Source organism: Lampris incognitus, chromosome 7 (assembly GCF_029633865.1).
Source record: "Lampris incognitus isolate fLamInc1 chromosome 7, fLamInc1.hap2, whole genome shotgun sequence".
Classification (NCBI taxonomy): Eukaryota; Metazoa; Chordata; class Actinopteri; order Lampriformes; family Lampridae; genus Lampris; species Lampris incognitus.
In genome coordinates this window covers 11,919,639-11,925,926 of record NC_079217.1, presented here as the reverse complement: position 1 = coordinate 11,925,926, position 6,288 = coordinate 11,919,639, and positions in this window count along the sequence as shown.

Here is a 6,288-nt window from a genome sequence, read left to right as displayed (position 1 = left end):
GACGCCGGCATGCATCCGTGGGATTTTTGTCCGGGCGATAACAATTTCAAGATGCACAGACGACGCCAATCTCAACTAGATTAAAGGCAACGCCGCCCAAAGCGTCTTACCCACAGCAGATGCTTCTGGAATGGACAGACGTAAATCTCACCCGTAAGCCACATTAATAAATCTTAGTCTGAGAGCCGTTCCCTGTTTGGCGGGCAGATTTTAACAGATGCGGTTGTTTGCGGCGCACTAAATTTCCGAAAGATTGACAACGACTTTGACTCCGGCGGAGTTGATTGGGAATACCTCAGCTAGGAAATCAGTGCAGCGGAGTTAAATTACATTTGTCAGGGTAGGACATGTAATGCTCGGAACGTAATCTTCCTTTAGGGGAGAATTGATTATGAGAGAACGAGGCCGTTGTTAAGGATGCCAGACCAATACCAGGGCAGAGAGTTGTATTAAATATGGATAACTGGATCGCTAATCGCACCGAGCATGATTCTGAACTCTTTCATCAAATGGGAGGATTTGCTTTGAGAGTCTTTGCCTTGAAAACTGGAACAAAAAAGCTTCTGTATTTCTCTACATGGATGTGACTTGAAAGGCCCCATGTGTTAAATTCTCCATTGGCTTGCTCTGTGGGGTTTATGTGAAGAAAAGAGTTCATTTTTTAAATAAATTAATCTAATTTTTTCCCTCTTCTGGTATCTTTTTATGATGCAAACAAACTCCAGCACACTGTCTACCTTTCGGTCAGACGTTTATTTTACCAGGTTTCGATGCTACACCTTCACCAGGCAAATGGTTCCCTTGCAACTTGTGATTCGCTCGTCCCTCTTCTACACTCCTGTCTCAAGAAAGACATTTCTGTCAGGAAATAGATGTGTCTCAGGAAATACATGTCTCATGACATAGTTGTCTCATATGGAATAGATGAAATAGCTGTGTCTCATGAAATAGCTGTGTCTCAGGAAATAGATGTCCCAAGAAATAGGTGTGTCTCAGGAAATAGATGTGTCTCAGGAAAAAGTTGTGTCTCATGAAATAGAGGTATCTCATGAAATAGATGTCTCATGAAACAGATGTCTCAGGAAATAGATGTGTCTCAGGAAATAGATGTCTCATAAAATAGTTATCTCATGAAATGTGTCTCATGAACGAGTTATGTCTCATGAAATGGTTGTGTCTCAGAAAATAGAAGTCTCATGAAATAGATGTGTCTCAGGAAATAGCTCTGTCAAATGCAATAGTTTTGTCTCATGAAATAGATGTGTCCCATAAAATAGATATGTCTCAGGAAATGTGTCTCATGAAATATTTATGTGTCACGAAGTAGTTGTGTCTCATGAAATAGATGTGTCTCAGGAAAGAGATGTCTCCTGAAATAGTTGTGTCTCAGGAAATAGATACATCTCATGAAATAGATGTGTCTCATGAAATAGATGTCTCAGGAAATAAATGTGTATCAGGAAATAGATGTGTCTCATGAAATAGATGTGTCTCATGAAGTAGTTGTGTCTCAGGAAAGAGATGTCTCCTGAAATAGTTGTGTCTCAGAAAATAGATATATCTCATGAAATAGATGTGTCTCATGAAATAGATGTGTCTCAGGAAATAGATGTGTATCAGGAAATAGATGTATCTCATGAAATAGATGTTCCTCATGAAATAGATGTATCTCATGAAATAGATGTGTCTCGGGAAATAGATTTCCCATGAAATAGATTTGTCTCAGGAAATAGATGTGTCTCATGATATAGATGTGTCTCATGATATAGCTGTGTCTCAGGGAATAGGTGTATCTCATGAAATAGATGTTCCTCATGAAATAGATTTATCTCATGAAATAGATGTGTCTCGGGAAATAGATTTCTCATGAAATAGATTTGTCTCAGGAAATCGATGTGTCTCATGATATAGATGTGTCTCGTGATATAGCTGTGTCTCAGGGAATAGGTGTATCTCATGAAATAAATGTCTGAGGAAATAGATGTGTCTCAGGAAGTAGATGTGTCTCAGGAAATAGATGTGTCTCAGGAAATCTATGTGTCTCAGGAAATAGATGTGTCTCAGGAAATCTATGTGTCTCATGAAATAGATGTCTCAGGAAAATATGTCTCATGAAATAGTTGTTTTATGAAACAGTTGTCTCTCATGAAATACATGTATCTCATGAAATAGATGTGTCTCATGAAATAGATGTGTCTCAGGAAAGAGATGTCTCCTGAAATAGTTGTCTCAGAAAATAGATACATCTCGTGAAATAGATGTGTCTCATGAAATAGATGTGTCTCAGGAAATAGATGTATATCAGGAAATAGATGTGTCTCAGGAAATAGATTTCTCATGAAATAGATTTGTCTCAGGAAATAGATGTGTCTCATGATATAGATCTGTCTCGTGATATAGCTGTGTCTCAGGGAATAGGTGTATCTCATGAAATAAATGTCTCAGGAAATCTATGTGTCTCATGAAATAGATGTGTCTCAGAAAATAGATTTCTCATGAAATAGATGTGCGAAGTGTGCCTCTTTTCTGAGTCACAATCTTTTTATGGTGAAAACACCGTGCCAGTTCGTTGTGATTGCTTCCAGCCTTTCAGTGTTGTCATACAGAAGCAGTTACATTCCATGATATTTTCTAACAGATTGCTCATCAATGACACATTTTATATCAGTGACTTGTATTTGTACAAGGCAAAATCTGAAGTATTTCGCAGCATAATGCCTCACTCTGTCTCACACAATAAGAATCATCATTATATATCTCCGCTTCTTTAACAACTTGTTATAAGTGAGACTTGTGTACCATGGTAGTTGATGTCTGCCATAATAAAACAAAAACAAAACAGGTCTTTGCTGAAGACCAACCCATACTTAAAATTAAATATTGCTTCGACAAAATTTCTCCCCAAAATAGGGTCAAGGCATTTGGTTAAATATAAAAATAGTGGAAAAATAAGCAGGCCAGCTGTGCAGGGGGCCTATAGACCCAGAACCTGCACCACTGAAATATAAAGGAATAATGAAACCTGCAAGGGCAAACCCCCCCCCCCCAAAAAAAAAACAGTCATGCAATCAGCACCAATGTCACCTCTTTCCACAAAAAAAAAAACCAGGAAATGAATGACACAAAAATACCAATAAAATCCCTAAAAGCAATAATGGCTGCTGTCTGGGCTGGGAATACACTACTTATTACTTATTTCTATGGCTGCAGCGATGGCAGACGGGATGACATGGATGAAGGACAGGGTTGGGGGGGGGGGTCATGAAACCCTGAGGACCTCTTTACGTCCTGTATGTATTTGACCCACTGTGTCATGCCCCATACAGAAGAAAGGCAAATAAAATGATATGCGATTGTGGTATAAATGAAGGTGTGGAAATTCACAATCCATGTGTCTTCATGCAAGGCTTTTCTAATTGGACTGGATGGCATGGCTCGGTCCCTATTCTCACAAATAAAACAACAGGTACTATACAAGGTGCTCCGGCATGGTATTGATTTAAGATCAGCGTGTGATGGCAATCATAAGTAGCAGCTTATTGAGTATGAGCATGGGGAGTCACGTTCTGATTGACCTAAATTCCATTTATTGATCATCGAGGCTATTATCAGGTATAGTTCAATTAAAGGAAGGAAGGAAGGAATGAAGGAAGGAAGGAAGGAAAGAAGGAAGGAAGAAAGCAATTTGATATCCAGTAGGCACTCGTGGCTGTGTCCAATAAAATCACAGCAAACAAACAAGCAACAGTAAATAGACGAGGAGGCTGCATCAGATGCTCACTGGTGTTATTTACAGGCTCTAAGAAGGGGCAGGCTTGTGATCCTCGATTCTGTCATAATGCCTCCTCTGCAGAGACGTGGACAGACATTGCTTTATCTGCGGGCTATTAACGCAGCGAGGTCTATCTCGCGAGGTCTAAGCATTATCCGCTTTTGTGCTTTCTCACCTCCGCGCAAAGTGAAAACTAATAATCTCACCTCGCAAGGAGCCGTGAAACCGCATAACTCTCTCCACCAACCAGGCACACGGCACCATTAAGCTCTGGAGGTATGGTATGCCGAAGAGCATTTAGCCCGAGCAACACTCCACAGTGGTGTCCTGGTCGGATGTCCCGGGAAACGTGTCCGCCCTGTTTATTCCGAGGGATAAAGGTTCAAGGATGTTCTGATGGAAGTACACCGTGAAGACTTTATCCCTCTTTGCAACGCACCGAGGGCAAGAGCAGATCTAAAGATATAAGTGATGTCCACAGGGGACGCAGTCGTATTATGACACCTGCACATCCCCCGAGAAGCATAATCATCTTTAAGAGCAGAGAGAATCCCATTTACCTGTCACAGATTTCTTCCCTCATAATTGCCGCAACCTCTCCTTTCTGTGGCAAGGGGAGGGGGGGGGGGGTGAAGGACGCCAGTCATGCTAATAGTCGACTGTCTTCAGGAAAAGTCGAGGGGACATCTATTTTAGGCTTGTCATTGCTATTACAAGGACTTCGGCCCATCTCAATCCTTGAAGAGTTCCTTGATGTAAAACACCGCTGACAATCTGACATCTAGTCATGACATCATTTGATACTAAACACTACAAACCCTATGGTGCACTCTGACAGACAAACACACACACACGCACACACGCGCGTGTGTGTGCACGCGCCCTTGAACCCTGTGTCTTTGTGGTTTAACAGGCATTCGGCGTTGTCTGTCATGGGAGACCACAAGGGGCAGAGCTCTAATCTCAGTGGTCCCACAGCTCCATCTGAGAGCGGTGCAGCTTCAAACCTGCGTCCACCCAATGACGGGGTGTCAAAATATCGGAATTTTGCAATCACGCAGTCGTCATGTGTCAGTACAGCTTGTTCCAAACTATAACTAGATGTTGGGTTTTTTTTTTTGTTATTGTTTTTTTTTTTACTGGGCAGAATTAAACCCGTAAAAATGTGACTGACATGTCTGGACATTTCTATGAATGTGTAACTAGGCACGACGCACAAATGGTAGGACGGCTAACAGGCACATAAGTAACCCGAGGGCCGCTCTCTCCGCCAGTCATTGTGCGTTGAAATGTCTCCGCCAAGAGATATCACAATTTGATAGTTGTACTAATAATATCAGGTATAAACCATCTCCAGTCCCTCGCGTATCCGTCTCTGAGACCCCCCCCCCCGTTGTAAGTTTGTGTTGACTTTATTTATTTTTTCTTCTCTGCCTGTTTGCTCTGCGGGCTTTCATCTGTTCATCCTGCAGCCCACTTTGCGTACTTGACTGGTGTCCTAGAAATTGGCCTGTACAGGTGGGTTGCCGAGCGAGGATGCGGTTGTTTATCTCGTTATTCCTGCAGGTTCGGCGGGGCTCCTCTCTCTGAACGGTGGCGGGCCCCAAACTTTTTAATGACCAGTTTCCTTTGTTGTGTCTGCTCACCGGCACGCGTCCGATGTCCCTCGAGGAGAGAGCGTTAATGGAAGACGGCGAACTGCTCACCGTAACGTTTTATTTGGTCTCGTTTCAGATGAGCTGACTTTTGTTGCAAGGCAGGACGGGGGGAACCCACCCAAGACACGGGGAATCAAACGGGAAAGGAGGGATGAAATGTGGGATTCGGGATATCAAGGACTACAATTCTCTGATGCGGAGCAGCATCTTTGCCCCCCCCCCTTTACAATTTCCACTTTATGTTAGGTCGTCTTTTTTTCTTCTTCTTCTGATTCCCCTCCTCCCCCTTTTTTCTCCCCAATTGTATCCGGCCAATCACTCCACTCTTCCGAGCCGTCCCGGTTGCTGCTCCACCCGCTCTCCCGGTGCCTCCTCCGATGCATGTGGAGTCGCCAGCCGCTTCCTTTCACCTGACAGTGAGGAGTTTCGCCAGGAGGACATAGCATGTGGGAGGATCATGCTATCCCCCCCCCCCAGTTTCCCCTCCCAAACAGGTGCACCGACCGACCAGAGGAGGCGCTAGTGCAGCGACCAGGGTACATCCCCACACCCGGCTTCCCACCGTCTGTAGGGACGCCTGACCAAGCCGGAGGTGACACGGGGATTCGAACCGGCGATCCCCGTGTTGGTAGGCAACAGACTAGACCGCCACGCCATCCGGGCGCCCCCCAGGTCGTCTTTCAATATGGTTGGACAACACGATTAGATAAGAGCAACTTGACGAACACAGCGGCAAAGAGTAGGAAACACACAGCGATACGCCGGGTTTGAAAAATAAAAAAAAAATCAAGATACAAACACGTCAGAATCATAAAGTCCAACAAATCTGGCAGTCCTAACAGTTAGGAGGACGTGTCG